Below are 16,133 nucleotides of genomic sequence, written 5' to 3'. Positions count from 1 at the left end.
CATCACAGATCCTTGCATTGGGGCTTTGTTTAGGAGGTCTGCCCATTTGTACAATTTACAATTAATTCATGATGCAAACATGGAAAACAGCTTTGAAGATTTACTCTACTAGATTGTTTATATCTTCTTCTATGTAAAATGATATGGTCTAATGTTTTGGATAATGTTTATTGATCTGTTAGTCAAATTGAATCCAAACTATTAGTCCAAACTGCTAATCAACCCGAATTAAATCTAATTGGGAACCGAAACCGCACTGAAATCCCGTTATCTTTTAAATGGACTGCTTTACAATGGGGTTTTTCAGCCCAAACCGTTAGTCCCGGCCAAAACTGCTCCAAACCGCACTGCTGACACTCCCTAGGTTTTAGAAATAACCTAAAGCTTAGACTCAAGTATCGTTTTAGACATATATTTAAACTATGACTCACGTGTTAGTAAAACTTATCAGTACCTCACCCACCGGTTCCCAAGTATCTGTTTCAACAGCCCTGTGGGAGCGAACCGTCACAGATCCACGATTCATTGTCAGACACACACAATGCAAGTAAGAGAAACATGAGCATGAATATAATATTTAATTATGAAGATTACAGATACCCAAATACTCCAACAAAATAGTGCTGAATTAATGATAAAAAAGAATAAAGTTGATTGAAGGTAATCAAATAACTAAATAAGTTTTCTTTCCGCTTTTCTTTCTCTTTATGTTCATAAATCAAACTGAAGCTATCACAGTGCATTTCATTTTTTCTCTAATGTCAAGAAAAATGTTTGGCAACCTGTCTTCCTCACCCATCAATGGGTGCTATAGTTATTCAGCACTCTCATGAGCTCCCATACAAGCCATTCCATCTCCCATTGACGGTGCCACATCTTCTTCATACAAGCACCTCTTTCATATGATCACTTCCAACTTCCGAGCTGGCCTAATACCATCTCAGCTTATATAATAGATATAAGAAATGAATGAGTTATGACAAACCAATAAGGATAACATAATTCTCATCCATATGTTAATATAATCAACAACAAATATATATGTATGATATGCAAAAGTATGAATGCTACAAATCTAATTGTGCAAGTCTCTAATAGTTGAGATGCTTTTAGAGATACACCAGCCCCCCTCTGGGCAGGTCTAGTCACTCCATCCTCACGGATTGATACCTACGTTGGGACTGGGTAAAGGGGTAAGTCCACTTGGCTCACAAACCATGTTGGGACTTAAGTCAACACTCTCTGACCACGATCAATAGCATGAATATTGGCAAAGCGGGTTCAATCTAATGCAAGTCATAATGGTTCATTAATACACTGCATGAAGCCCAGAGCCTTCCCCTATGGCACCAACCAAATCTGCTTTGATCATTCGTAACCTAGGGAATGAGAACCCTCTCGGATTGGCATAACAATGGACTCTACCCCTAACCCTATGGTCATCCACTATTGTTGGGCGGAAAGCTCTCCATGACTCCTCATGACACCCAACCCACTCCTTGGACGCCCATGAGCCCCAACCTTAACATATGCAACCCTACCATTACATGAACAACAGTGGACCACCGAATCTCCGCACGGACTGGTTACCACTCAGAGGATGAATCAAAGTCACGCCACCATCGTCACGGTCATCCGGCTTCAATTTCCCTACCGAAAGGGTAGTAGTATGTGGGGTACCTAGCCATGCAACTCTAGACTCTCCCTAGGTATGTCATCCAGCAGTTATGATAGTGCCGGAGGCATCAATGAGCATGTATCATATACCACAACCTCTTCGATATCTCAAGCCAAGATATCCCAATGGAATACCCTTTCCATCAAAACCACAATACACCAATCATCATCATACCACAATCATAATTGATAAAGCACATACAAGAACATTACAAACAACAAGTATACAATAAGATCAACATGCTTTATACATATACAACAAGATATATGATTAAAGAATAGTAAAGAAAGACACCGATCTAGCATGTTCAAGTCATTGCACAAAGAGAATAATGTATATTCTTACCTGAATTACGTAAAGCTATTTAAAATGCAATCCACAAACAATTATAAAACTTTCAGGGAGAAACAGAGGACACCTATAAATAGGGTTATAAGATCATGTAAGCCAAATGAGTCAAATCGGATAAAATCCAAAAGCCACATACTCTCTCGTAATCCAAACAGTCGCTTGGGCAGGTTGCTTGGTCAAGCGACCGCCTTGAGCAACCGCCCCAAAAATAGAATGCTCAATCCAAACTCAGGCTTTTGATCATTCGATTTCAATCCGGTTTTGGGATGATCTCAATCCAAATTTCAAACCTAACACGCCTATAATCAAGGGGTAAAACGAAACTCTAAAATTAACGCAGATCCGTCACCCAAAATCCTCCCCTTGATTAGATCCATCATTTCCACAAATGCAGGGATTCGTTTTCGGACAGGATCTCATCAAGAACATTAAAAAGGGGATACCGTAACAAGAGGATCATGAACAACCAAAGAGGGAACAAAGCTACACTATTCAATAGTTGAAGAAAGAGACTGAGTGAATGGGGATTCACTTACCTCAACCAGATCAGCAAGAATAGGAGGGAAAAGGTTCCAGATCACTAACAACACTTCGCCTACCTTCCAGCACGCTTCCACTGCAGCCTAATCGCCTATAATAGCAATCCCAAATATAATAATGCGTTAATAGGGCGAGGGTTGCTATTTATAACGAACAGGGGGCAAATTAGGGTATTTTCCCGCAAGCAGGACCTAGCGGTCGCTTAGTTCAATCAACCGCCTCAAGCAACCACCCCCTAGTATATTGCTATTCAAGGGTGCTTAGCTCAAGGGGTTGGAAACCCAAACACAATCTAACCCTAATCAACACATGGGAGAGGTCTTACCTTCATTCCGTACATCTCCAGACACCACTTGCCTTGATCTAGAGATCCAACTTCCAAGTAAGGTAGGTTCATCATCAAGAGAATCCATATCCATGGGTTCTGGATATGGATTATGGACTTCTATCCGGACACTCCACAAATTATCCAAGCTAGACCTTCGGGTTCTCGGACCTGCAATACAGATCCCGGGTTAGAAATATGGGGGTTGTTACATCCCTTCCCCCTTAAAAGAAATTTCGTCCCCAAAATTACAACATACCTGTAAGTCCGAAAAGATGGGGGTACTTGGTTTGCATCTCATCTTCTTTTTCCTAAGATGCTTCCTAAAATGAATGATTCTTCCATGATCTTTACCAAATGTATAGTCCGGTTCCTCAACTGCTTATCCTTCTAGTCCAAAATCATACGTCAAATCCGCACTCAAACCTTCCGGTTCGTACTAGAGCAACTGCTATGCGCTTGCTAAGCACTGCCTAGCATAGATACATGGAATACATCATGCACACCAGTAAGAGACGAAGGTAGAGCCAACCTGTAAGCTACTAGTCCAACCTCTTCTTGAGTTCTTGGAAACTCCCTTCACAGGCTTCATTCCATTTAAACTTGATTCCTATCCTAGTAAGCTTCAACATAGGGGCTGATAATCTAGAGAAATTCTCAATAAAGCGCTTATAATATCTAGCCATGCCAAGAAAACTTCGAATCTCGGTGACTGACTTAGGTCGGTCCCAATCTACCACATCTAAAACCTTTGCAGGATCAACCTTAATACCATCAGAAACAATTTGACCTAAAAATATAACTTTGGACAACCAGAAGTCACATTTGCTGAACTTGGCATGTAGCTTCTCTCTCAAACGCTGCAAGGCAAAACTCAAGTGCTCAACATGCTCTTCCTCGCTCTTTGAATAAATCAGAATGTCATTGTTGGAGCAACCTATAGGGGGGTGATTAGGTTTCAACTAGTGGATTGTCCCAATTTTTCGGTTTGTGTGGAAATACAAGGTAAATTGAAAATTCAAATGAAATTAAACAATACAATCAACAAAAGACAAGTATTTTACAGTGGTTCGACTTTGCAAGTCAACGTCCACTCCTCTCTTGGCCTCAAGAGAGTATTCCACTAGTGATTCTCTTTCAATACAATGGGTAGATATCAAACCCTTTACAATCTTTGTTACGGGGCAAGAGCACCCTTTACAATCTTTGTTTATCTTAGGGCAAGAGCACCCTCTTCAATCTTTGTTCATGGGCAAGAGCACCCAACCAATCTTCACGGGCAAGAGTACCCAAAACCAATTCTAATCTACCTAGACTAGAATTGAAAACAGTTACAAGAGAAGGATGTTATCTTAACAAGAGGTATGACACTTTACCTCTTGTGTGTGTGTGTGATGCAATAAGAGTTGTATGCTCAAGATATGAAATGCATGCACCACCAAAGCCTTCAATCACCTCAAGCTTGACCTCCACAAGCTTACTTTAACACCTTGGTATGTTCTTCAAGGTTGGAGAGAGGGTGAGAGGCAAAACCCAATGGCTTTCTTGTATTTCGAGAGCTTGAGATTACTTGGGCAGTAGTTGATCAAGTGTGAGGTTCAACCCTCTCAAAAGGGGTGAATTGGGCTTAAATAGATGGCCTTTGTGTGCCTTAGCCCAATCCCCAACGGATAGAAAACGGACATAATTTTTGTCCTGTTTTCAGCCCAGACGGTCGTCCGTCTGGAAAAGATCCGTTAAACTAGCCATTATAAGCATTTTTTAACCCAGATGGAATTTTGTTTGGGCAGACGGAATTCCGTCTGGCCTTCTATTTCTCGAAGAATCGAAAACACCAAACTAGACGGTCGACCGTCTGACTCTGTTTTGTTGAACAAGTTTGGGGCTGGGACATGGCTTGGGTTTTTGGACTTTTTGGTCAACCCTAAGCATTGTACACCTCACTAACATGTCATAGGTCACTCTAGTAGCATGATATGCACATGATTACATACAATTACATTAAAGTGCATATGGAGGTGTCCTAAGTCCTAATTTCATCTAAGTCTTGATCATTAAACTTCTTGTACTTCATTCTTCATGATCATCTTCATTTCCATCTTGGCATAATCCTCATGTCCATTTTCGTATGATTATCTTCACTTAGACTTTATGTCCATCTTCATGTCCATCTTGGCATGATCTTGGCTTTGGCTTGACTTGAGCATATGGCTTTGACTAGGAATTGGTACACTTGTTTATCATCTTGAACTAAGACAACACAACTCAATATAGCCATTAGTAATTCATGTTTGTTATCATCAAAACCAATGGAGGCTGATGTGGCAAATGCTGACATGGCATTTTCCAACAGTCATCAATGAAGATTGACAAATTTGTCCAAGACATCCTGAAATACTCGATTCATCAGATCCATAAATGCTGTCGGTGCATTAGTAAGACCAAATGGCATGACTCGAAATTCATAGTGCCCACATTTGATCCTAATTGCAGTCCTGCAGACATCACTAAACTTAACTCTCAACTGATGATATCCAGATCTTAGATCGATCTTCGAGAAAACAGCAACACCTTTTAACTGATCAAACAAGTCATCGATCCTAGGAAGAGGATACTTATTCTTGATCGTCAACTTGTTCAATTCTCGGTAATCTATGCACATCTGCATACTACCGTCCTTCTTCTTCACAAACAAAACAGGGGCTCCCTAAGGTGAAACACTGGGATTGGATAATCCCTTTGTTTGACAATAGACGAAAAGACTGACTGGATCATGCAAGAGTACTTTGTGGAAAAGAACCTTGATACGCAACCAGAGCATAGAGAACCGGGTGACATGAAGGTATCTACATTACTTATAGAAGTGAACACTAATTTTTTTTTTTTTTAATTTACTCATTAGATATAAGATTTTTTTTTTTAAATTAAATTATTCGTTTCTCCTGACTAAAGCCTTACTCTTTTTCTTTTTTCCTTTGTTTTTGGGGTTGGGTAGTTGGATGATTGGGTCTTATGTAGGCTATATAAGGAGTCTCACAGTAGAACATCAAGAGTTCATAATAGAAATACTCAAGCGGAATTGCTTACGACTCAAGTAACAGGTGATGATGATGATGATAATGATGATAATGATGAACATGATTCTAGAGAAGATGATTCTACTCTTAATAATCTCGATTCATCAGACGGTAATGGAATATGAATCCAACTCTAAGATGAGCTACATTGGATTCATAAATCCATATTGTCAGAATGAGACCGATCAAAACATATGATTCTTAACCGTTGGATTGCATTTTGCTTACGTGGCTCCATCACCATCTGCAGCAGCCTGCCGCAAATAAAAATCGCATTTTTGGGTTGCTTTGTAAATAGTCATAAGTTATTTTTATGTCATATTTGAACATTCTTATGGTATGCTAATGATTGGAAAAATTTTCATGATCGTAATTGATGCATTATAGATGTAGTATTCATGATGGATTGCACCACCATAGGATAATACTGAAGAATCTCAATTTGTTTCATTCATATATAAGGATCTTGTATTGGCAAAACTAAGGTAAGCCCCAGAGCTAAGCTAATTCATCCTCGAGGTTAAAGAAATGTCATGATTGCGCTAAACCAGAAAGAAAGTTTAAGAAGATTTTATTGATCAGCTCATCACAGCAAAAGCATTTTCTCTCAAGTTATATACGTATATCACATTTCTAAGGGCCTGTTTGGTTGTGAGAATCCAGGGATTTCAATTTATTTCGAAGTCTTATACTTCTTGTAGACCTCTTCACCTGGTCCAGAAGTACCTGGCTTCTTTGTAGAGAACCCAGTAAAGTTTTGCTTCGAAGTTAAACATAGAAAATTCTGGATGAATATTGTTTAGGGTGTTGACCTGTAAGGCTGTAAGCTTTCCAGGGCTTTTAGATGAAATCGTTTCTCTTTCAATAATGTGTAGATAATGAAGCACATATAGTCATATAAACACTGTTGTACTCAAGAAACTTGAGATGTGTGTTAAAGTATTGTTCCAAGTAAGATTGTGATTGTAGGTGTTCTTATCGCATAAGTTTTTTAGTTAATTTCGAAGATAAAGAGCCATAAATCAATTCGGGCATTCATATTAAATACGGTTTCTGAATGAAATGGGTTCTTTCGTATTAAAATTACACTGTATCATATACTGCATTCACACCATTTTTTTTTTAGCCGACTTTGTACAGAAATCGTACTTTTTTTTCATGTCATTTTCATCACGTACCATGTAGAGTTCGGCATAGTATGTACAAGAAAAAAAAAAGCCTCGCGATTTTCAGGCGATTTGGTGACTTTCTCTCCGGTGTGATGCCGTGATGTTTTTTTCTGTTGTGTCCTCCTGGTGTTTCCACTAGTGGTTCCATATTGTGTCTTCTGGTGAGTTGCTTATTTGCCTCAAATTTAGTTCTATGGCGTTTCAGTCTACTAGTCTTCGTCTCACTAGGTCGCTGTGTGGGAACTCGGAGTCAGTTGATAGTGGTTCGCCGACGGCTTCTGCTTCGCCTGCTACCGATGAGCCGATTAAATTGGATGATGATACGGAGGAGAGGCTGGCTTCTTCTTGGGCTGTTGTTCTTGTTGGGCAGGTGCTTGATGGTCGACGATACAGACAGCAAACTATTACTGACACTCTGATCCGTGCTTGGAACCCAAGAGATGGGGTTTCCACTACGCAAATTGCCGATCATCGTTTCTTATTCCGATTCCGCACTCATGCCGATATGGTTAATGTATTATTGGAAGAACCGTGGTCGGTGAATGGTAACTTAATAGTTATGGAACCGTGGTCGGAGGATCAGGATTGGAATTTTTCATTCGTCTCTATGTGGGTTCAACTGCATTCCCCTCACCTGGAATTATTAGATGTGTCGATTGGGGCCAAATTCTTTGGGAAAATTGGTCGTTTACAGCACCTGATGCTTATTAATGGCTTGCATAATGGGTGACATCAGCATTTTCTCAGGGCTAGGGTGGTTATTGATGTTAAGAACCCTTTAAGGGCTTCTGTCCAGGTGGAACGACGTAATGGAGCAGTGAATCTGATGTCTGTCCGATATGAGAGGCTTCCTCTGATGTGTTTTATTTGTGGTTTGTTGGGACATGTAGATTCATGATGTTCGTCTTCCATGGTTTCTGCTGGTTGTGTTTTGCCTCTTGATGTTCGTACGTTCCCGCCGGATAATCGTCTTATTGATATGGCTTTGTCGGCATCCTTGAGGTTTGCACCTCAGCCTTTCCATTGTCTTAATTTTCCGGTGTCTGATTCTCCTGAGCCTCCTGATGCTGGCCTTCACGACGGTGCTATGGCTGATGCTGGGTATACTGATGCTGGTTCCGAGGCGCCTCAAGATGTTAGTTCTTCTCGGCGGTCACGTCCCATCTTCTTCTTCTGTGGTTGCACATGGCCCTAATCCCTTGAGTTGTATTTTGCCGTCTCCATCGTCTTCTGCTTCCGCCGCGGCTTGGTCTCTTCCAACGTTTCATGTTGATCTTCCCAATGTATCACCCTTGCCTCTTGGTTCGCGTGTAATGTTGGAGGCTCATAAATCGGCTTTGGCTCTCTCCCATCATATCTTAGCAAATCCGGGTTTATGGAGAATATTCAATCGTTGCTTCCTTCGCTGGCAAATGTCTCTCTTACCCCTGGGCCTTCTGATTCGGCTTTATTGAATTCCTCTTCAGCCCAGCCCATTGTGAATAATCATTTATTGTGTTTGGAATCTGGTGATGCGTGTGCTCATTTGGACCAGTCAGCCTCTAAGCCCAAGGACTATCCTTTGGTCAATGACCCTGTTCATATTGCTTCTGCAGGAAGTTGCCCGAAGCTTCACAGGTCTCGGCCATCGTCTGTGATTCCCAGCTCTAATATTTCACCTCATCACAAAAAGGCTAGGCGTTTGCTGCCTTATCCTCCTGTTTCATCGGTGATGCCTCCTAAAACATTATCTTTTTTACCCGATCCCCCCATGGGTGCTGGCGATCAGCCCCATGGGGAATCATGAAGCTTTTATAAGTTGGAATTGTCGAGGATTGCGAGGAGCCTCGACAATTCGGGATGTTGTTCACCTCGTGCGAGTTAAAAGGCTTGATGCTCTTTTTCTTATGGAGACAAAATGCAACTTGGTTCGTCTTCGTAATCTGTTGAGGCGTTTTGGTATGACTAGCGTTTTCGGCGTGAATTCGATTGGGGCTTCTAGTGGTTTGGCTCTTTATTGGCGAAATGGATACTCAGTTGATATTCTTCACTCGTCTCTTCATATTCTTGACTTTCGTCTTATCAGTCCCAGTGGGGAATTGTTCAATATTACTGGTTTTTATGGTGCTCCTCGTCGAATTGATAGAAGGGGTGTTTGGACTTCACTTGATCAGCTGACTGTCATGAAAAATGATAACTGGATGGTTATTGGAGACTTTAACTCTACTTTGTGCTGGAAGGAAAAAGTGGGTGGATCTACTAATTCTGCTCATGATTCGACTGGGTTTCAAACTCTGATTGATAGGTGTGCCTTGTTAGATCTGGGGTTTCAAGGACCTAAATTTACTTGGTCTAATAAACGGTTGGGGGCTCATAATGTTCGTGTGAGGTTGGATAGGGCATTTGTCAATTCTACCTGGCAAGAAATCTATCCGGATTCAGTGGTGTTTGTCTCTCCTTGTGTTGCTTCTGATCACTATCCTATTTGTTTTGATTCTAAAGGGGGTAGATTTCGTGGGTCTAAGCCTTTCAGATTTGAGCTCATGTGGCTACGGCATCGAGATGCTCTCAGAGTTGCAACTCAGGTTTGGTCTACATCTTTGCGTGACACTGCTCATAATGTTCTTCAAATCAAGCAAAAAGCTACAAAAGATGGGTTCCTGAGGTGGAATAAACAGGTGTTTGGTAATATTCATCTTAACATCAAGAATATTAAATCCCAAATGTCACACTTAATGGATGCGAATTCTGTGGAGTTTTCACAAGACATATTGAATTCTTTGTCTCAGTGTCTTGAGGAGGAGCTGATTAAGGAGGAGGATTTTTGGAGGCAAAAGTCTAGAATCCAGTGGCTTGCATGTGGTGACCTTAATACTTCTTTCTTTCATGCATCCACGTTACAGCGAAGAAGAGCAAACAGAATTTTAGTGCTTAAAAAGGATAATGGAATGTGGACTACTTCTTACACTGAGGTAATTCAGGAAATTCTTCACTATTTCAAGGAGTGCTATACGTCTGATGATATTGATAACTCGGCACAACATCAACTACTTTCTAGTCTTCGGCCTATGGTGACTGCTGAAATGAATGTTGCGTTGATGTCTATGCCTTCTTTGGATGAGGTTAAGACTGCGATATTTGCAATGAAGCCTGATAAATCTCCTGGATGGGATGGTCTTCCTCCTGCCTTCTTTCAGACTTATTGGAGCGTGTTACATGCTGATTTGTATGCTTTTATTTTGGAGTTGTTTTCGACTGGTTGTTTTCCACCACATTTTAACAAAACGCTGATTTGTTTGATTCCAAAAAATTCTAATGCGCAGTCTATGGAGGAATTTAGGCCCATTAGCCTGTGTGGAGTGGCTTCTAAAGTATTTTCCAAGATCATAAGTATGCGATTGGCGACTTTTCTCCCAACCATTATTGACCAGCATCGGACAACTTTTACTCCTGGCAGGTCTATTTCGGAGAATATTCTACTGGCTACTAAGATGTACCATTATATTAAAGGGAAGCGAAAAGGGAAGCAAAGGTTTCTGGCTGCCAAAATTGATCTTAAGAAAGCCTATGACAGGCTTGAGTGGACTTTCATTGAGTAGAGTCTTCTTCGGTTGGGGTTTCATGAGACGTTGGTGTCTTTGCTTATGTCCTACATCCGTTCGGTTTCATTTAGTGTGCTAATTAATGGTTCTGTTCATGGGGACATTTCTCCTACCCGAGGTATTCGTCAAGGTGATCCTCTTTCCCCTGCTTTATTTTCTTTATGTTCGATAGCCTTCTGTCACCTAATGGATCTGGCTACTGATAATGATTTGGTTTCCGGCATCAGCATTCGCTCTCGAAGTCCTCGGTTAACTTATCTTTTATTTGCGGATGACATTCTCATCTTTTCTGAGGTATCTCTCAAATTGATTAATGGCCTTAAGGAGACTTTAGAGGTCTTCTGCAGCGGCTCAGGGATGTGCATCAATAGAAGCAAATCATCAACCTTCTTTAGCCCCAATACTCCCAGTCGGTGGCGACGTTGGTTCTCTCGGTCTTTAAGGTTATCTCAGGGATTAATTCCGAAAAAATATCTGGGTGTCCCAATGGATTTTCATCATTATAAAACTAACTTCCTTCATGGGATACAGGACCGAGTTCACTCTAGGATTGCTGGATGGAAGGGTAAGCTTTTGACTCATGCTGGTCGTGCGATTTTGCTTAACTCTGTTACATCTACAGTGTCGTCCTATGCTAGTCTTCATGTGTTGCTTCCCAAATATCATCATAATGCAATTCGTCAAGCTCAGGCCAAATTTTTCTGGGGTGAAAAGTCTGATGGGGGGAAAATTCAGTGGATCGCGTGGGACAGAATTTGTCAATCTAAATCATCTGGAGGTCTTGGGTTTAAATATTCACATCTGCAGAATCGGGCTCTTCTCTCTAAATTGGCTTGGAAGATTTGGTATGAACCTCAGCTTTGGTGGGTGAAGATTATTAAAGCAATATATTTTCCTTCTGTTGATTTTCTGAATGCTGGGGTGGGCTCTCGACCCTCGGTTATGTGGAGAGGCATTGTCGCGGGAAGGGATGTTTTGAAAAAAGGGCTGTTGTAGCGTGTTGGAAATGGTAATTCTATTCGGATTTGGGATGATGCTTGGATTCCTTCTGCAAAAAATTTCAGAGTCTCATCAGTCAAGCCATCCGATTGCTTACTTATTTGGGTTGCAGACCTGTTGGATTCTCATCGTCAGTGGAAAGTTGAGACCCTTCATCAACTGTTTAATGCCTGCGATGTGGTTGCCATCTTGAAGATTCGTCCAACTTTCCAACCAGCTGCAGACTTTCTTGTTTGGGGTCCTGCTTCAACTGGTATTTTCTCGGTCAAAACAGCTTATCAGATGTTATATAATGAATTGCGAGACAGTTTGAATGCGGCTCCTTCTTCGTCCATTGTACACTCTTATCATCTGATGTCGCCGGTGATGTGGAAGATGATTTGGCATGCTACTACACTTCCTAAGGTCAAATTTCTTCTATGGAGGATGTTTGCACAAGGTCTGCCTTCGTCTTCTGCTTTGCTTAGAAGAAATATTCCCGTCGATCCTTTGTGTTTGCGATGTGGCCTTGAGGTTGAATCGATTGACCATATTTTTTTCAACTGTCAATTTGCTAAGGCAGTTTGGTTTGGGTCATCATTGTCACAGTTAATAGATTCTTCTTCTGATCATGTCTTTATGAATTGGCTTCAACACTGGTGTTGGCTGAAGGATAGGGATAAAAAGGCTGTGGAAAGTCCCTTCTGCATTGCTTCTTTCCTTGTTTGGTTCATCTGGCGTGCAAGAAACTCGCTCTATTTTTCGGGGTTGTGCTCTTCTCCTGCTGATGTTATCTCTGCTGCTCACACAACAGCTAAGGAGTTTCTTTTGGTTAGAACTGCTCAGCCGAGTATTGTTGATGAACACTACATGCCGGGATGGTGTTGCCCTTCTCGTGGTTGGGTTAAAGTTAATTCTGATGCGGCATTTTCTGCTGATCAAGATGTGGGTGGATGTGGTTTCATTGGGAGGGATCACAATGGCTCTATTCTCTTTGCCATGTCCTGGGGTGCGGTGATGTTTTCTGCTCTAGAAGGTGAGCTGGTTGCTATTCGGGAAGCTCTGTTACATGCTATCCGAGCTGGTTTTACTTGTTTGATTTTGGAGACTGACTGCTTGGTTGTTGTTTCTAATCTTCAAAAAACCTGCTCTGCTTCTTTTTCTGTATCCCCTCTTCTTGAGGAGATCTGGTCTCTGTGTGTTCCCCTGATCCGTGTTTCCTTCTCTTGGATTTCCCGCTCGTACAATGTTGCTGCTGATGCTTTGGCCCGTCGTGGTCTCTCTTCTGGCTCAAGGCTTCTCTGGCCTGTGAGCTCTCCCTGGCTCTTGGACTTGGTGTCCATAGAGCTTGGCCTTTGTAATCGCTCTTTATCTAATTAAAGTGTCGTTTACCAAAAAAAAAAAAAAAATTTCGATTTTGGAATTTTGTGCATTTATACTCTTATCTTTCCTTCTATTATGATACTTCAAAATGAGCAAATTAGTTTTTATAATGATTCCTTTAATTAATTGAAGTAAAATTTTTACATGTATTTCTTTTAATAAAAATCCATTATATGTGGTTATTGTATATTTTGATTTTTTTTTTTCCTTTTCCCCCTTTTTACAGTAATTTCTTATCTTTAGTCTTTTGATTGTTTTTTTTCTTTTTCTCCTTCGATGTATTCTTGTAAAACATAAAGAATTGAAAAGGTACATGTTATGGTCGAACCGGAAGATCATGGTCGAACCTGGAAAACCGAGGATAGTAGGTTGGATTCGTAACTGATATATTGTTGGGTCCGACCACGCTACCTTAATTCAAATCCAATTCCAAGTGTACATCAAACTCTAGAATTCAAACGACTAAAGGGAAGTTGGTTCCTGATACAACTCTACAACAGGATCTCTGAAGTGGGTTCCTGATGTAACTCTACAACAGGAACTCCCCCTTGTAATCGACTGAGAAGAACTATATAAAGAGGTATTGTCACCATCATAAGGTATGCACTCTTAAGTTATTCTTAGAACTGAGGATTGGATTCTTTCCATTATTCGTCTGAACTAACTTATTCGTCCGAGTCCATACTCGACCACACCGGTCGAGCATGTTTTTGTAGGTTTGAGAGATCGAGCACAATAGACCGAATTCTGCAAAAACAGGTACATTAAATCATGTTTAATGCTCTGGAAAAAAAATGCTCTTACCAAATGAAAAACTAAATACAGTTAATTAATCACACTTAATGGATTCTTATGGGAAGAGAGTGTAAAATCCCCTGGATTTCTACCCCTTTAACCAGTGGCTTCAAAATCAAGAAAATCGGGCCTCGGGTTGACGACAAATGTGTGCTATTCAAGTGGAGCCCGAAGGTTTGGAAATGGAACCAATGTTGATGGATGACCCTTGTGATGACCCATCAACTCTCCTAAAGTTTAATTGAAGAGAGAAGAATAATCATGATGGTGTAAAGAGGGTGATCTTGGAACGGCCATAAATCGGTGATGGAGAATCCGATTGACGCGAATAAGGTATCAAAACGAAGAGCGTTGAAAGACCTTTCCAACAAGCCAAAGATCTCCCAATTTAGACTTCATTTGGCCCCTCAACCAGGGCTGGTCGGTCGGGCCGGTTGAACGGCCGGTCGACTGCCCCCAGCCCAGTTCGGGGCAGAATTGGGTTTTACCCTTTAAAACCCTATTTTGAAGCTCTCTTTCACTCATACTCGCATTTTATGTTACTAGTACGAGGCTGGGGCTCAAGGAGGAGGATAAACCAAGGGAGAAGAAGGTTCCTAACCATTCGAAAGAGTGCCGGCACCCGGATCTTTGCGGAATCGTTAGGAAATGTAAGATTCATCAAACCCTCTTCTTTGGGCTTAGTTTTAGGAGTAGTTCTTCGCAATAAATGTTGGATTTGAGTAGTTGTAACATGATAGGTATTTTGAATGCTTGCAAATAGTTTCATTTATGTTTTCCTTTGGTTTGTAAGTGATTTGTGCGAGTCGATGCAAACGATTTTGCATTTTGGCTCTCAGACCCAGCCGAGAGCACTCGCGAGAGCCAAAATTTGGGGCTTTTTGATTGAGATGGAATTAGATCAAAATGAAGGTACCATTAGAACCATTTTGCTGCCAAATAGGCATTCCCAAAGTTTCGTTTCGATTCGACTTCGAATTGATGGTGAAATTTGATTTTCGCTGAAACTAGGTTGAGAAATGTGGGTTCGAAATTAGTTGGCAGATTATGCTTTTGTTGGGTGATTTTGGGAACTTTATTAAAACCCAATTGACTTCTAATTTATATCTAATGATCCTCTTACATGATTAGGTTTATTTTGATTATAATCACCAACTCGTAAGTGTGACTTTGTGGAACTTTGGAGAGCTTATGCTAACTAAAAAGGTGAGGAATTAATATACTCAACCTTATCTTGCATGTTTAATTAAATTTTATTATTGATATATTGCCTTGCTTTAATATTTATTATCTTGTGATTATGTGTGGGACTTTGCACGAATGAAAGGTAAGCAAGTATCTTTGCTTCTATTGAATTGCTTCTATTTTCAATATTCTTTGAAAACAATATGAGAATGTGTGAGATGGATGAGATTGAATGGATTGAGTGTTTTCTTTTATTTTCCAATTCTAAATTATTGATATGAAGATATATGGATGATGTTGAATTAAATTACTCTTTTTATTTTATATTTCAAACTAGGGTTGTGGGTTCACCCATTACCCTAGTGAACTTACATGAGTATACGTCTAGACTAAGTACATGAATGCTATGTGTCTAGAAGTGTTTGGCTAGGTAACCTCATGAATACTACTACCTTTCCGGCAGGGGTATTAAAGTCGGTTAACCAGTAATGTTAGTGGCTGGGTTATGAGCATATCATCATAGAGAGGTAGGGTTGCATATAATAGATAAGGGTTCCTGGGCGCTCAAGACCGGTGAAATGATCCGTGAGAGGACATGGAGAGCATCCTGTCCATTATATGTGGATGACCACTGGGTTAAGGAATGGGATCCAACAGATGCCTCCCGTTGAGGATTTCATTTATAGGTGGAAAGGTATTGAACCAAAAGGGCACTAGGCATGAGGGGAGATATCCGGTCCATATGTAGTACGAGACCATATGACTTTGCACTAGGCTAGGATTATTCTTGACACGCGCCAATCTCATACCAAACGGTGATGTGAGAGATTGGTGACTTATACCCCAACCATGGCTTGAGACAGGACTTTACCCAACAACTCGAAGAACCCAATAGACGTCTCTTGTTGAGGGAGAGTGATTGAGACTGCCCAAAGGAGATTGGTGTACAAACTTAATGCATGTCTACCATAGAGACCTCATGATAGAGTTAGGAGCATAATATTATAATCATTCATACATCATATCACTATCATTAATTACATTATCGATACTCAAGCTATATGTGTGGTG

The sequence above is a fragment of the Hakea prostrata genome, chromosome 1, assembly GCF_041222555.1.
Source record: "Hakea prostrata isolate BN-2017 chromosome 1, UWA_Hpros_2, whole genome shotgun sequence".
NCBI lineage: Eukaryota > Viridiplantae > Streptophyta > Magnoliopsida > Proteales > Proteaceae > Hakea > Hakea prostrata.
This window is presented reverse-complemented; position numbering follows the sequence as displayed.